Here is a 15,940-nt window from a genome sequence, read left to right as displayed (position 1 = left end):
CTGTGTAATAAAAAGCTTTGAAGTCTTGCACCAGCTTGGCTACCACTCTGAGCAGAACCTATTGAACTCATTGAAGTTTTCACATATGAACTGTACACACATGGCAATGTTTGATGATTGAATGGTTTATTACAAATACACAAATGCAAATACGGAAAGGAATGTTTGAGGATGAAGTAGTTTATTACAAATACAAAAATGTAATAACAGAAGAAAAGGGTACTTGTTGGTCATGGAAACTGCTAAAATTAATTCTAAACACCTGATCTGCAGTTGACAAAAATATAAGGGCAGAGAAGAACCACATATACCACCAGAAATCAGTATACAGATGCATTCCTCGTACAAACTGCAAACCATACCAAACCAGAGCATTATAGTGTGCTTTACTTGCTTACGCCCACACCTCTAAAAGTAGGCACAGTGATAACAAAAGTTTGCAGGATGCCGAATTCCAGAAAAGTTTAGTTTTGTGTATTGGGGCAAAAAGCATGAGGAGATATGTATGCTCCATACCATGAGAAAATACCATTTGATTGGCTAGTGAGAGAAGGCACAAATAAATTATTTTCTGCTAACCTGCATCCCACAAACTTCTCTGTCCATGACCACATTCTTGCACTCGTGCATAAATCCCCAGTTATGGTGGGCACCCATCAACAGATTCGGGCACATTCTCTTTGCTTGGTTCCTTCAATGCTGCGACAATCGAAGGGCATAAATTGGACAGTGCGCAGCCCACGGTCACAATTTTGTCGAGTGGAGTGATGCTGTCACCTTGTCGACATGTCACATAGTCAATCGGAAGGACAGACTTCAGCAGCAGAAACTTGTTCCTTATGAGTCCAATTACTCTTTCCACGTGAATACGTACATTAGCAAGCTTCCTTGTGCTTTCCACTTCTGCAGCCGACAGCTGTTTCTTGCCTTTTGTGTATGCTGGCAGATGTAGCCGGGCACGGTAGAAACCAACACTGTCTGCGATGTTAAACCCTCGATCTGCTAGAACAACGTCTCCAGGAAGTAAGTTGTCTAGGAGCCCGCAGTGTTCCGTGTGATATGTTTGTCACTCACTCGGCCTCCCCAGCCCTCCGAGATGAACGTGACAATACCCTGTGGGGCAATCCCTATCAAGTACTTGGCAGTGTTGCTACCCTTGTAAGTCTACCACGTTTCACTCCTCGGCAAGTATGAGGACGGTCTCTCAATCTTGATTTCAAAACAGTCTATGATGACGGCCACATCACTGCCGAATTAATCATAGAATGCTTGTGGCATGGTGCGCTGCAGCGCACTTCGTTCGGGCCACATAACTTGAGACTTCAAGCGGCAGTGAGCTACATGAAGCCATTTGCCAAAAATGCGTGAGACAGTAGATTCAGACACATTGAATCTGAAGGCCAGGTCAGCATTCTGAAGATTTAGCTTGATCTTCATCAGGAAGAGCACAAATTCTTGAAACTTTGCCAGGCTGTTGTTCACACTGTGTGAAACAAATGGCTCTAGCATTTTGAAAATTGCAAGAAGCATTGTGAAGCTTGCCATCCCTGTGTAGAATACTACCTTGGGCTCTGAACTTCTCAATGATTCTTCGGTCATCTCAAGTTGCACCTTTTCGGAACGTGTAGTGTACACGCAGTCGTTGAGTCTGATGCATTCTTGTTCTAATGCCCCAATGTCGCTCATGCTCATGTCTGTCTGCACATAAACACCTGGAAGAGAACGTTCATCGTTTAGCGGTCGTGTGAAAGAAAGAGCCAGACTGCAGGACGACCGCGTAATTATTTCTTAAGTTAAGGCTATGACGGCATGGTGCAAGGCCGACTCACCTGTTTCTTCTCCGGCGTCGACCTCCTCAGCATGATGCGGCGATGGGGGAACATCGGGCACGGGTGCGGCGACGCCGCACGGCTCTTCCGACCCGGTCATCTCGGTCTCGGCACATCGTTTTCACTGCCGTCGTTGCTGGCTGCGATCGTGGCGATCCGAGCCGACTCGCCTAGAGCTGTAGCCGAGATGCAATGACGGGGCCCAGTCTGGGTTCGTGTTGTCAAACAAATCGGCTGGCGACCCTGCAAATCAAAATCAGGTTGTAGTCCTTGCTTCCCACGTTTTCACTAACATTTACTTCACGGCACAAGCCTCTTACCTGTGGTGAAGTGCGCTCCGCACACACGTAAGTTGGGGTTGTCCGGGTCCAAGTCGGCTCGCTTATTTCGTGACAGCCACAGTGTGCGCCGATTTGTACTAAGCGTCTTTGAACGCTCGCACTTGTCTGCTATGATCCTCGGAATGCGGTAGAAATTTGTGTTCGTCGGCTTCTTCTTTCTCCTTGAGCTGTCGCTACGGTTTGAGCAGCCAACTATAGCGCACATAACCATACTGAAGCTGTGGAGAGACGCAGACAAAAACGACGTGAGCTGACAATGCCATATTACTTGAGGAGAAGAAGAAGAAGAAGAATGCTTCCACACCGGTGGTAAGCTACGAGCGGAAAGGCGGCGGTGGTTCGACAGCATGGCCGACTGGCATACGATGGACACCGGATGTGACGTCGGTGCAAGGCATCTATAGAGGGTCTCGCTTTGGCCGACGGGACGTCGCCGTGCCGCGCGCGGACGCGCGCGTTACGTCGGAGTATAAACGCGCCGTAACTGCCTCCGTAGCAATGTTGTTTACACGCGGCGACAGAGTCGTCCGTCTCGAATCCAATAACCCAAGCGGGGACAGGCCGTGGGAACGAAGATGCCTATCGCCGTACAGGGACCGCGGCTGCAGGTGTCCCGGGTCGACTACGCAGCTGAACCAGACGGGCTGTCGCCAGAATCGTTACAATATGAAGAAAAAGATTTATTAAAATCGAACTGAAGACAGGGGGCCATGAGGGTTAAGCAGCCTTCTCCGAAAGTATTTCTGAGCACCACGTATATCCGTACATTAATAAAACACTTATTACTTAAGCAAAAATCATGCTGTCCTTGAATAGGTAACAGAAACCAAAAATCTAGAAGTCGTAGTCCTTCAGTGCAGCAACTCTTGATGCCAGGCAGTGTTGCTTCCCGCCTGTCTTCTCAGCCTTCGTTCCTCTTTCATGGTTAATAGCTGCAACAGCCCTGAAATAAAGAGCCACGACCTAAGAGTAACGACAAGGAACAAGAACTAAAAATGATTTTAATAGTTGAAAGACAAAAATATATATGTTGCACAATCGCACAAAATCACTCCGAGAAGCGCAAAACAAACTAAGGTGTGTTAAAAAAATCAGGTCTCATGTATAATCGGCTATGTTCTGAGAAGTAAAAACTAAGCAAAAAAAACAGTAATCTTACCTGTTCCCACCCAGAAGTAAAACTCTAACTTTTTGAGGTGTCACTTTCCTGCTCAAACCTCCTTGACAAGCTCTTGATAACGATAAAGCAGCAAGATTCGTTTTATCGAAAACCGTACATCAGCAAGAGCCGTAGGTATTGCTATAGGCGGAATGATCATATGATGCCTCGAAACTCATTGTTCATGAGACACATGTGTTTGTAGAGTTTCCTGTCATATATGTACCATCGGAGACATGTCTCTTGGACACTAGTAAAGCCATTTAAGCGCCATGTTTCTCAGTGATCACATAATTTCACTACCACATATTAAAGAACTTGAGATCGACTTGCATCTTCACAAGTGAGGTTTTGATCCAGCGGGTAATAATAAAGCTCTAGGCGTCATTCGTTTCTCATGCATCCAAGGAACTTTTAGCCCTGACAGTACATGTGGCCGCGCGAATAAGGGAGATTGAATGGTTAAAACGAGGTGCAACATGCTTTATCGAAACGTTAGATCTGTTCTGCCTTTCCTCTTCGTACAAGAGTTTCGAGTGCAGAAACCACCACTGTCCGGTCAAAAAACAATACGTGAATGCCGTATCCCCATTCCATTACCGCGCGCGCGCGTGTGTGTGTGTGTGTGTGTGTGTGTGTGTGTGTGTGTGTGTGTGTGTGTGTGTGTGTGTGTGTGTGTGTGTGTGTGTGTGTGTGTGTGTGTGTGTGTGTGTGTGTGTGTGTGTGTGTGTGTGTGTGTGTGTGTGTGTGTGTGTGTGTGTGTGTGTGTGTGTGTGTGTGTGTGTGTGTGTGTGTGTGTGTGTGTGTGTGTGTGTGTGTGCGTGCGTGCGAGAAATGCGGTGGGAAAAGAGCTTTGTGAGGAGCGGGGGGCTTCTTCCCCCGACTCCTTTCCAAAACATCAGGGGATATGTTAACATTAGGGAGCTGTGGAATAGGGGGACCCTATCGATTATAGAGATTTTGGGTTATTGTCCTGCGCATGACCACTGAAGCCCCCGCTTTTCCCCTATCCGCCGCACCGATCCCTCTATTCTAAAACTTCCATTAACACAAGTGATTATCTAGTAAATTTGGCTCTGAGGAGACGGGGACGATGTGAACTAGAGGTGCATAAATGCTTGAGTTTCCCCCCTCCCCCAAGAAAAAAAACATCGAAATTCGACCGCCGCGGCCGGGATCGAACCCGCGTCTTTCGGGCCAGCAGCCAAGCGCCATAACCACTCAGCCACCGCGGCGGCTACTGCATAAGGGAATTGAAACATCAGTGTATGGATGGAGTAATTTGCGGATTTGCTAGGCGCCGCCCAAGTTAACCTAAGCCTTAGAAATACCATTACGCAATTTGTTTTTTAATTCTATTTAGGCCAGGATAAATGCACCAGGGATATACACAAAAATATACTTATATTCCGCGCTGTGATCTGCCAGTCCCAGTAGAGGCCAGGTGCAGCATTAATGTCTCACAGCGACGTACATTATCAAATCGGATGGACGAGATCATCGGATAACACGTTTATCATGCCCGCGATACTGTTCAGAATTAAACTAACGAACACCGATCCCTTATTTTGAGGGTTAAATCGGGCTATTTGGTTCGTCCTCGAGTGAAAGAAAAAAAAATGGTTAATGATGATGCGACGTGCTAACTGGATTTTCATTGTAAAGTTACGGGGATATATCGCTGTAAACAGATGGCTAAAGATGCTCCCAAAGCATGTCCGCCATGCTGATTGCTACGCGCTTTTCACTGAATAGGGTACGCTGTTAAGTTACACGCTCTATTCGCTGCTTTCGATATGCTGCAAATATGCGAACCTACCAAAAATGGCCCAGATTGACGTCTTCATGCCTGCATGCCGCGTGCGACAAGCACCGCTAACTCGCACCATGTTGCATGCAAGCGTGGGCGGCAGGCGACGCGACGGACTACGTCAGCAGAGATGCGCATTCACTAAAAGCCTAAGCTAAGCCCTTAATAAACACTCTCGTAACCTGTCCCCTCAATGTGCTCATAATTTAAGCATGCTGTCAAGCATCTGTGTCGTTTCCAATTCTGCACCAGTCTCCGACGAGAACGGACACCAACCGGCAGCTGACGGCCCGTGCCCAACATAACATGCATCCATCTCACCGTTCAGAACAGTCCGTAATACGTGACATAATCTAGTATTGTAGTTCTTATTAGCAGCCAAACAGAGCAAACAGGATGTTAAACATAAAAATCTTTAGATTGTATCTCACAGCCATAGCAAAAGCCGTAACGAATCTATTTGAGGCTGAAGCCGATACAGCGGCGACTACCAGGCCTCCGAGCGTACTGAGGCGAAGACATGCTCCACCGCAATACACGAGGGAGCGCAGGCCACGCAGCAGCCGCAAAGCGGGAAGCGAACGATCCGCTCCCGGGTCGACGTTGCTTGTAGACAACTAGGCAGGCGCCCAGCCCACAGCTTTATCTTCTCGCGAGAATTTTTTTTTTACTCACCTGCACAAATGAAGCGATAGATCCAGCAGACGCAGCTGCAAGTCCACCACTGTTCACTCAGAAACCATCTTGCGAAGTGCAGCTCTGCACCAAAAGCAGGACCACAGAGTATTCGCCGTGCGGAAAATTTAGCGGTAGGTTTCCGTTTACTACATTCATGGCTTTAAAAAATAAAGGAATGTTTTAAGGTTCTGCGGTGCATTATTCGATGCTTATTTCTGACCAAAAACGCTCGAGACTAGACCACGGCTGTCACAAACAGATAATATCTGTTTTTTGCTTGATCACTTTCGTTTATTCCTTTAACAATTTTTTTTTCTGCGCGGCAACAATTAATTTTCGGAGAAGTGCTTGTAATTATACACTTTTTTTAAGTGTGAAGGGTGCCAGTAGGTGGGTGGGCGCGCTTCCCCCTACTGTGGAGGGTGGGGTGAGGTGGGGAGATAGCTGGAGGGTGGTGCACATGGAGGGCAGTTGCCTTCCCACTGCATCTTTGAATTCGATTTCGCCGTCTGTTTATCGTTCCGCTACTGTCTATACTCCATCTCATAAGTTCCTTGCAGCGCTATGGAAACCAAAGACCCCCTCTGCCAATTAAAATCGTGCGTTAAACGTGTTTCTCTGCGCTCCATCGTGTGTCATCTGATCGCGGCGTTTGCAGACACGTTGAAAAAGAGTATAAATAGACGCTGTGTATGTACCGAAGAGTGAAAGAACATTAGTCAGCTCTAGAATAGCATATGCACGCCTACGTGGGCTAAACGCAAGCATTTTACGGGGCGTTATGCCATTTGTTCCATGTGGAAACACGAAAAGATACGTCAGCCTAGTGGCGCCATCTGGTTTTTAGAATAGAAACCATTTTAGTCAACAAACCAACATCCCTTTTTACGCCCGGGAGCGGCAGATTCGCCTCTCAAAATAAATAAATAAAGGAGATTTATCCGTGGAACTTGCTTTGGTGAGATGAGACAAAACGAAAGCCCGATGCCCCATGTATGACCCGTGAACTAACCGGAAGACATACTACAAAGACAAATTCACTCCGAAGCAAGGAGTACTGCTTGGAAGCGCGCCGCCATGTTGTAAAGGTTATTTTCTTACGCAAGAGTAGTGCACACTAAACTAGCGAAGTAGCGTACGTAACGCGAGAGTACATGAAGGCTAGATTTGAAATGGGGTTCGGAGCGTGCGCATTTAAAAGCACGCTATCTCATATTCCCAAATGATCATTATTTACTGGCACTACAATCCGCAGCGTCAGAACGTCGCCTCTTCATTCATCTTTTTTAGCACAGCAAGCAACTACTGAGATGGTGTACAACGTGTGGAGGTGAGGCAGTAGTGACTGTAATTGTAATATTAAATGTTTTCTTGCCACTGATTTACACTTTCATAATCCTACACCGCTTAATAACATTGTGGCTGTCTGCGGCACTGGCCGCTAGCAATATGGTCCTCCCCTTTGAACATGCAAGAAAAAAATTTTGAAAGAGAGTTTGAACGAACTGTGCATTGTGAGGTGCACAAAACATCTTCGGAGGATTTGTGAACGCGGTGCGTCGACAGTGGTGCGTCGGACAGCGGAGCGCTGCGCGTGCCAGCCCAGAGTTGGGCGTGTGCGCGTGCGAAGGGTGTGTGCGAGGCGGCGGCGACAAAGAGCGTGGCGAACACCAGGAGCGGAGAGCTGACGTGCCAGAAAACCGAGGTGTGGAGGGAGACAGCGCAGCGGAGGTCGTGTCATTCAAGCGTGGAGGTGGCAGCCGTCGGACGTTGGGTCCGTGCTGCCGTGACCTCCCTTGGATCACAGACGTAAGCCTCCTGCGTCCGTTTAAAGCTTGGAGGTGGCAGCCGATGGACTGAGAGACCGTACTGCTTAAAGGCACCCTTGGATAGCCTGCTTTATGCCTCTGGCGTTTCGGGCCGCCGTCGACGGGATCTGGATACGATTCTCCTGCTGCTGCCAAGTTCTTCGGGCTCTTGACGGGAGACCACCGGCGTCTCCCCGTGTTCTTCTCCGCTCATACCACCACCTGGCTCCCTTCCGCCGCTTGCGAAGTGCTTAAAGGGGAAGCAGAAGCGTGGCAAGAGCGTGACAGGGGCAACGTTGAAAGCGGAACTGCTGCACATGCCCGGTGGACAACCAATGACAGCAATGTGAGAAGTTTGAATGCATGTCACGAGTTATATCTACTGGCTCATCCGACCATGTGGCGTGCGTCGCCTTGCCAATCGGATCGACGCCTTCTGCGCTGCTGCCACGTGCAGACGGCAACCAATTTGCGTCAATCTTTTCTGGGTGGCCAAGCAGTCCGCAGCAATCAATGAAACTGAAATCAGACAGTACCCGATGGTTTTCGCGTAAAACGCTGGTGCCCACCTATGTACTCTGTAGGTCTATGCGACTCTACCTCGGATCAAAGGTTGCTTCAAGAACCTAGTAACTGCGGCGAGATTTCGCTTTATCTGGAGTCCAGTGCGCTGCTCGGGCGCTTTACACAATGCTGGCGCATACTGTGTGAGGAAAACACTGCGCTGCCCACATGCGCTGCTGTTGCTTCGTCGCTGCATCCTAACATCTTTATCGAGGACTGAAAACAAGGATGCCTACCTGCAACCAGTTGCCGTGAACGTCTCAGTTGCTGGTCGGAGGGTTTCTTCGGCCAGACGTAGGGTTTGGGCTATGCAAGGATCGGCATCTATGAAAAAAATGGGAAGGTAGTATCGAGAATGTGTCGAGGAGAAGCTGCGCAGAGGAGGAAGAATGGGCTCGCGAAAGGGAACGTGATAAATGGCAGAATGGGGACCTAGGTCTTGGGATCGCATGCGATATACCTGGAAAGCATGTTAGCAAGTATCCAGCTCCTGCGCTCCGTCAAACCATTTGTTTGAAGGTGGCAGGGTGTCGAGTTTCTGAAATGAGACGCGCACAGAGTTTTTCCACAACACCTGCCGTAAACTGGCGGTCTCGGTCACTGATTATGACTAGCGGACGTCGATGTCGTAGGATGCCAAAGCGTAGCAATAGCACGTAACCATGCAGCTCCGCTATGGGTAAAACGTCTGCAAGCTTGGCTCTGTCATTTTTATCCATGCCTTTCCTCGAAACACCAAATGCAATTTTTTAAAGTATTAAAAAAAATTTCGACTCATTTGATTCTAGGTATCCAGCAGAATCCAACCAAAGAAATTCCATATCGTAATTTACCAAATGACCAACTACAATTTTTTTGGATAGTTTTTTGCGCCTTCTAATATGGTATAGCTGTGCAGACAAACTTCCGAGCTTTCGGCACATGGTCTCGAGCTGATTGTTGCTAGAAAGCACATCATGAAACTCTATGCCCAAATGTTTAGCACAGGCGATGTATTGAATAGGGACGCAAATGCGGTTTGTAGCGCTGTCGGGACGCTTAACACGAACGCACGATATTGTAGCTTGGACTGACCCCAGCGCCGCAAAACGTTGGCTGGTGGAACCAAGACTCAATATGTTTGCGGCGGCTGACGATAGCTGGAGTGCAGTTCGATTTGAATTGTTTCTACCCGCGTCAGATCGACGGCGTGAGTGCGCGCTCTTGACGGGACCGTTTCGCTCATGGCTGCAGTCTCACGCCAACATAAAAAAAAACGCTTTGTTGTTTGCTCATCTCGGTAAGCCGACGTGGCTTGCGACAGCTCGTGCGCCTTTCGAATTTAGCCTCAAAGCTGTAACTTGAAAGAAATACACGTAGGGAAAGCAGAGCAAACGCGCGTTCGTGGTTTTTCTTGCTCAGGTCATGCGCAACTTTTTTTGCATCGACACTCCAGAATGTACGCAGAATGTAAAGCGGGAAGCCGGACACTAACCTGTGAGAAGGCGCCTGTGCGCGCTATCAGAGAAAGAAGAAAAATGAAGGAGCTGCACAACTTTAACCGCCAAATTTATTTGTTATCCAATCTTACAACCGCCACAAACTCGCGTTTGCATTGCTTTTCCTAATCTTCATTTCTTTCTAGCCGCAGCTTTGAGGCCAATCAAAACACGCGTAAACCGCCGCACGCCATGTCAGGTTTCCGAGATAAACGAACTGCAACGTGTTTCTGCGCGTGCGTGAGACAGCAACACACGATCGAAACGCGGCGAAACGGGCCCGTTGACAGTCCGCTCTTTCCCCGTTGGTCAGACACAGGCCAACGTTTTTAGATAAGGACAGTTGGAAAACTTGCCTATAACTTGCACCCGGGAATCGGCCCCACTTCCGTTGCCGCGTTCATCTCAAAGAGACGCGAACGCCATCTCTAGGGTTTTGACAGTGCCATGTTAGCTTCCTTTGTTTTATCCAACGCTATCTGAAAACGTTGCTCAACGTTTTTAGATAAGGGCAGTCGGAAAACTCCGAACCCAAAACGCTTGCCAACTTGGCGGTGGCGCAGCGGTCGCTTTGGGATGGGCGCGTCGCGTCGTCTGCTACTTCCAGCTTGAGGAACGTCAGCAGACGGTGACTCGCGTGCGTACAGAAACGTATTGATAGTGAATACACACGTAAGATGCGCCTTCGTCTCTTTTGTATTTATGAAACAAGACGGCTTAGTAGTATCTGTAACCATAACCTCAGCCGGGCACGCTGAAGACGCGTTGGCAAACAGCTTATCCCATGCGTATTAGATACGCATTCAAGAAGTAAAGCTACCATGCTCCCAGTATCGATCACTTAATTTATAGAAAATGCCTCAACCACCGGGCCGATCATATATTTATCTCGACTCATTGAAGTAGGGAAAATGGCTGAAGAAACAAATTATGAGTGCGCATGCCGCAAGAAAAAAAGGTAATGCATTTAGTGTCTTTTTAAGCTTTTGCCAGGTTTTATTTATAGACACTAAACTTTTAGTGATCTAATCAATAGAGGGAACTTTACCGTCTACTTTGCACAACCGCATATTACACACGCGAGGAACCCAAACTACGAGGTGGCAAGCGGTACGTCGTGTTTCTTTGATTTTGCCGCGTGGAACCGCAGAAAGCAGGGCTTTAAGTTTCGGCCGAGATCTATAGCCAAAAGCTCAACCCCGAGCATCCTGGCCTCTTGTATCGCAGGCGTAGAGCGCACGCGAGCTTTGCAATACGTGTACGAGCGCGGCTTGAAGCAACCGCGTCGGGCGCAAACGACGCGAGGCGCGAGGCAGCGTAGACCAGATGGGAGCAAACTCTCTACGTGATCAAGCGCAGCCAATGGGCGTAGCGGCGGCGAAGAAAGCTAACGTGGTACTGTCAAAACCATAGAGATGGCGCTCGCGTCTCTGAGATGAAGCGGCAACGGAAGTGGGGCTGATTCCTGGGGGCAAGTTTTCCAACTGTACTTTCTAAAAACGTTGGCACAGGCGAAAGACAAGTTTCAAATCGAACTGCGCTCGAGCTATCGCCAGACGCCGCGAACACACCGAGAGTATTGTCTCGGCTCCAGCGGCCGACGCTTGGCGGTGCTGGCGTCATCCATGCTACGCACCCGAGCATTCGTGTTTAGCGTGCTGAAGGCGGTAAATGCGTCAGTGTGGAGGATTGCTAATGCGAAAGCTTTTCTTACCTCACGAGTGGCGTGGACAGGATGTGTGACCGCGGGCTGTGGACAGAAAGTGTGGACAGGGCGTGTCCTCATGAACTGTCAGTCATCCAGTAAGTGTGTAATTACGATTTGTAATGATTAACAATGATGCAATAAAAAGTTTTGAATGAGCAAATTACTTAACAAAACAATTAAATAATAAAGTGGGGGCACGACACCGCATTCAGAATGGTGCACTCACCTCGCCTCTTCTTCCAGGCTGGCCTTGTACTCGGAATACTTGCTGCGACGCCTGACACGGCCTCCCTGCGAGCCTGTGCCTTGACTTCGACACAATGGCCCGAGGATTGGACGCAGCAACCAGTTACGGCAGATCACCAGCGGCTAATCTGGCAACAACGAGTGCATTCCACCACTATCAGCGATGACCAACGGGAATATAAGCAGCCTCCAGCAGCCGCCCCTGCGGGGCACGACACCGCATTCAGAATGGTGCACTCACCTCGCCTCTTCTTCCAGGCTGGCCTTGTACTCGGAATACTTGCTGCGACGCCTGACACGGCCTCCCTGCGAGCCTGTGCCTTGACTTCGACGCAATGGCCCGAGGATTGGACGCAGCAACCAGTTACGGCAGATCACCAGCGGCTAATCTGGCAACAACGAGCGCATTCCACCACTATCAGCGATGACCACCGGGAATATAAGCAGCCTCCAGCAGCCGCCCCTGCGGGGCACGACACCGCATTCAGAATGGTGCACTCACCTCGCCTCTTCTTCCAGGTCAGTTACCTAAACGCTTGCCGTTGCGTTAGATCCAGCAATCGTTGTTTCTTTGCGGTGTCGTGCCCTGAGCTGTTGTGTGATGTGTTAGGATTGCTTGACGGCAAAGCCGCTCACGGCGTTAGTAACCTGCTCTTGATGCTCTGCGGCGACGTGGAGACAAACCCTGGTCCCAACCCCGGAAACGAGGATGTACTGTCAACTGTGCTCGCTACGGTACAAAGAATAGAATTAGGTCAAAACGACATTCGGAGCGAATTGACTGCGCTTAAGCACTGGCGTGCCTGTGTTGACGTCGAGCTGAAGCAACTATCTGAAAGGATTCGCACAGTCGAAGTTGATATGGCGGAACGCAAGATTGAGCAGGTTTCGGCAGCATCCGAGTCCGGACCGAATATGTCAGGTACTATTGGCGCACAGCTTCGAAAAATCGAATCGAGATGTGAAGACGCGGAAAACAGAGTTAGGCGATCCAATCTGCTGTTTTTTGGGATTCCGGACGAGATGTCTGAAACATGGTCGACAGCAGAAAATAAAGTTATAAATCTCTGTTCCGAAAAACTAGGGGTTAATCTTCAATCTACACAAATTGAAAGATCGCATCGTCTAGGGCAGTTTCAGACTGAGAAATGCAGGCCAATAATAGTAAAACTTACATATTTTAAGGATAAACAACTTATTCTCGAAAACGGAAAGAAGTTTAAAGACACCGATTATGCAGTGCGTGAGGACTTTTCACTACAAACGCGGCTCGCCAGGAAAAAGCTCTTGGAATTTGCCAAATCTAAAAAAAAACGGCCTACAAGCTCAGCGTAGACAAACTGCGCATGGGTGATTCAGTATACATGTACGACTCTGACACTGACCAAGTAATAGAAGTCTCATGATAGCTAAGATGCCGAAGCAATGCACGTGTTACCAAAAACCCGATCCAGTCGCCTATAGATAGCATTCCAAGCCCACCTCTCCATTTGACTTTCACTAACATACGCAGCCTTCTTCCTAAACGCACCGAACTCTGCTCATATCTTGATAATAGCAACTGTAATATACTACTTCTAACGGAAACGTGGTTGCGTCCAGATATCGCTGACGAGGAACTTCTGCCTGATAGCAACGGATTTCAAATTTACCGAAAAGATAGAATAAGCAAAAGGGGCGGCGGAGTATTAATTCCAGTTAATAATATTTTGTCTTTCCTTGTGGATATTCCAAGTGAACTGGAAATCATATGGGTAGCAATAGCATCCCGCCTCGGTAACACTGTCTTAGGCATCTGCTACAGGCCCCCGGACTCCCCTGCCACGTTTGTCGCCGACCTACATGACAATATCACGGCTATTCGAACCAGATTTCCTAAATCTGACATTTTCTTGTTCGGGGATTTTAATTACCCAGACATTGATTGGCTGAACCTATGTTCACATTCATCTGCCTCTAATGAGTTCATGCAGCTAACACTCGACTTTTCTTTTGTTCAACTAGTCAATGCTCCAACACGCGATGCTAATATTTTAGACCTTATTTTATCAACTGCTCCCGAGAGGGTTAGTGATATATCTTATAATGACGGGTTCAGTGATCATCAGCTTCTTCAGTTATCGATTAATGCCCCTTATTACTCACGCCGCACCCAACCAAAACAGATTCTAAATTACAGGGAGGCTGACTTTGACGCTATTAATCGTTGTCTCGAGCATTTCTCCGAAATTTCTGTGCGTGATTTTTCATCCCGGTCTGTTAACGAAAACTAGACTTTGTTCAAAGAAAAATAGCGAAACTGGTGCGCAAACACATTCCGAGAATAACATTACGGGTCAACATATCTAAACCTTGGTATAACAATTCCTTACGAGCATTGAAAAACAAGAAAAAACGTCTTTTCAGAGCCGCGAAACGATTGCGCACTGATTCTGCGCATGCTGAGCACAGACTGTGTGAAGCATCATACTGCCATGCCATCCGGAAGGCCAAACAAATTTTTATCACAGGACCTTCAATCACTCATAAAAAATAACCCCGCAAAATTTTGGAAAACAATTTCCCCGTCACGCACGTCGGACACCATTTCACTGCTTGATGAAAACAAATGTCCAATACCCCAAGGGAACTGTCCAGTCACGTTTAATGACTACTTCACATCAGTATTCACTACCGAAGACTATTCCAACCTACCTCAACCCCAAGAACTCAATTACCCATTCATGACTACAATAGATATAACAGCAGAAGGCGTAGCGTCTCTAATTAACAGTCTTAAGGTATCAACTTCCTCAGTGGTAGACGGAATAAATACAAAAATTCTCAAACACACCATACATCCCTCTAGTATCATTCTGTGTCATATTTTCAGGCAATCTTTAGCAACCGGCGAAATTCCTTATGACTGGAAGATTGGCAAAATAATCGCTGTTTACAAATCTGGCGACAAAAACACAGTAACTACCGCCCCATATCACTAACGAGTATTCCATGTAAGTTACTTGAACACATCGTTGCATCTAACGTCGCGCGCCATCTCGAGAACAATGATTTCTTTTTCCCACGCCAGCACGGATTCAGAAAAGGGTTTTCCTGTGATACACAACTAATTGAACTTACCAGTGATTTATTCAAGAACATGGATGAAAACTACCAGACTGACTGCATATTCATTGACTTTTCCAGAGCGTTTGACCGTGTTGCCCATTGTCGCCTTATAGCTAAAATATCGTCGCTTAATTTAGACTCGCTAACTGTCTCCTGGATCCGGAACTTCATATCTTTTCGTAAGCAGTTCACGGTAACAAACAACTTTTCATCACCCCTTAGTCACGTCACTTCTGGCGTCCCTCAGGGAAGTGTTCTCGGTTCCTTATTATTTTCAATTTTCATAAATGACCTGCCATCGCATCTTACATCATCGGTCCGACTGTTCGCCGATGACTGCATAATTTATCGCCAAATCCGCTCAACCACTGACCATGCAATTCTTCAGCAGGACCTTGAATGTGTAACTAACTGGTGCACACCATGGCAAATGACACTTAATACTGACAAATGTAAAATCATGACAGTTAGCCGGAAGCATTCAAACTCGCTATTCACTTATTCCCTTAACAGTGTCACACTATCCCGCACGTCTTCCTATAAATACCTTGGCGTTTATCTGACTTCAAATCTTTCTTGGGCGGAACATATTCGATGCATTACTGCTAAAGCATCGCGCACGCTTGGCTACCTGATAAGAAATCTTCATAGCGCACCTGTTTCTACCCGCAAGCTAGCATACTTAACATTTGTCCGTCCCCAACTCGAATATGCATCAGCCATCTGGTCACCACATCAGGCTTATTTAATTCATTCACTCGAAGCAATTCAGAACCGTGCAGCGCGTTTTATTTATCACGACTACAACCGTCATTCCAGCGTAACAAGCATCAAGTTATCTTTATCGCTAACAAGTTTACAGACACGTAGGGATATCGCACTTCTTTGCTTACTACAGAAACTAATATACAGTCGTCACGCGTCCACACTGCCACTTACACGCCCAATGCGCACTTCACGTCACCTACATAATAATCTTAGCTTCCAACGTCTATTCGGCCGAACACTCGCGTTTAATTCTTCTGCTTTGCCACGTGCTATCAAGTGTTGGAATGGCCTTCCGGATTGCATTGCTACCATACGTGACCCATTAATCTTCAAAAACGAATTGACCACCTTCATGCATCCATGATATTGTACATAAATTGTTTTCGTATGTGTTGTAAAATCCATGCAGTGCCACTATTTGTTTGCTGTTTTTCCTCTGTGTC

The 15,940-nt window shown here is 47.5% G+C and overlaps 1 long non-coding RNA gene and 1 pseudogene across 2 annotated transcripts; both read right to left on the bottom strand.

The window, feature by feature from the left end:
• Positions 1-406: 406 nt before the first annotated feature.
• LOC144123063 (uncharacterized) lies at positions 407-1,929 on the bottom strand (annotated as a pseudogene).
• Positions 1,930-2,927: 998 nt separating this feature from the next.
• On the bottom strand, positions 2,928-11,419 carry LOC144101792 (uncharacterized). Of its 2 annotated transcripts, none has more exons than XR_013308063.1 (4): positions 11,382-11,419; positions 8,426-8,513; positions 5,815-5,898; positions 2,928-3,113 (listed from the first exon to the last, which is right to left on the bottom strand). It is a non-coding gene; the product is annotated as an uncharacterized LOC144101792 (long non-coding RNA). The 2 variants fall into 2 exon arrangements; XR_013308064.1 differs by lacking the exon at positions 11,382-11,419 and adding an exon at positions 8,650-8,816.
• Positions 11,420-15,940: the final 4,521 nt, after the last annotated feature.

This window comes from Amblyomma americanum, chromosome 1 (genome assembly GCF_052857255.1).
Source record: "Amblyomma americanum isolate KBUSLIRL-KWMA chromosome 1, ASM5285725v1, whole genome shotgun sequence".
Lineage (NCBI taxonomy): Eukaryota > Metazoa > Arthropoda > Arachnida > Ixodida > Ixodidae > Amblyomma > Amblyomma americanum.
This window is presented reverse-complemented; position numbering and strand designations above follow the sequence as displayed.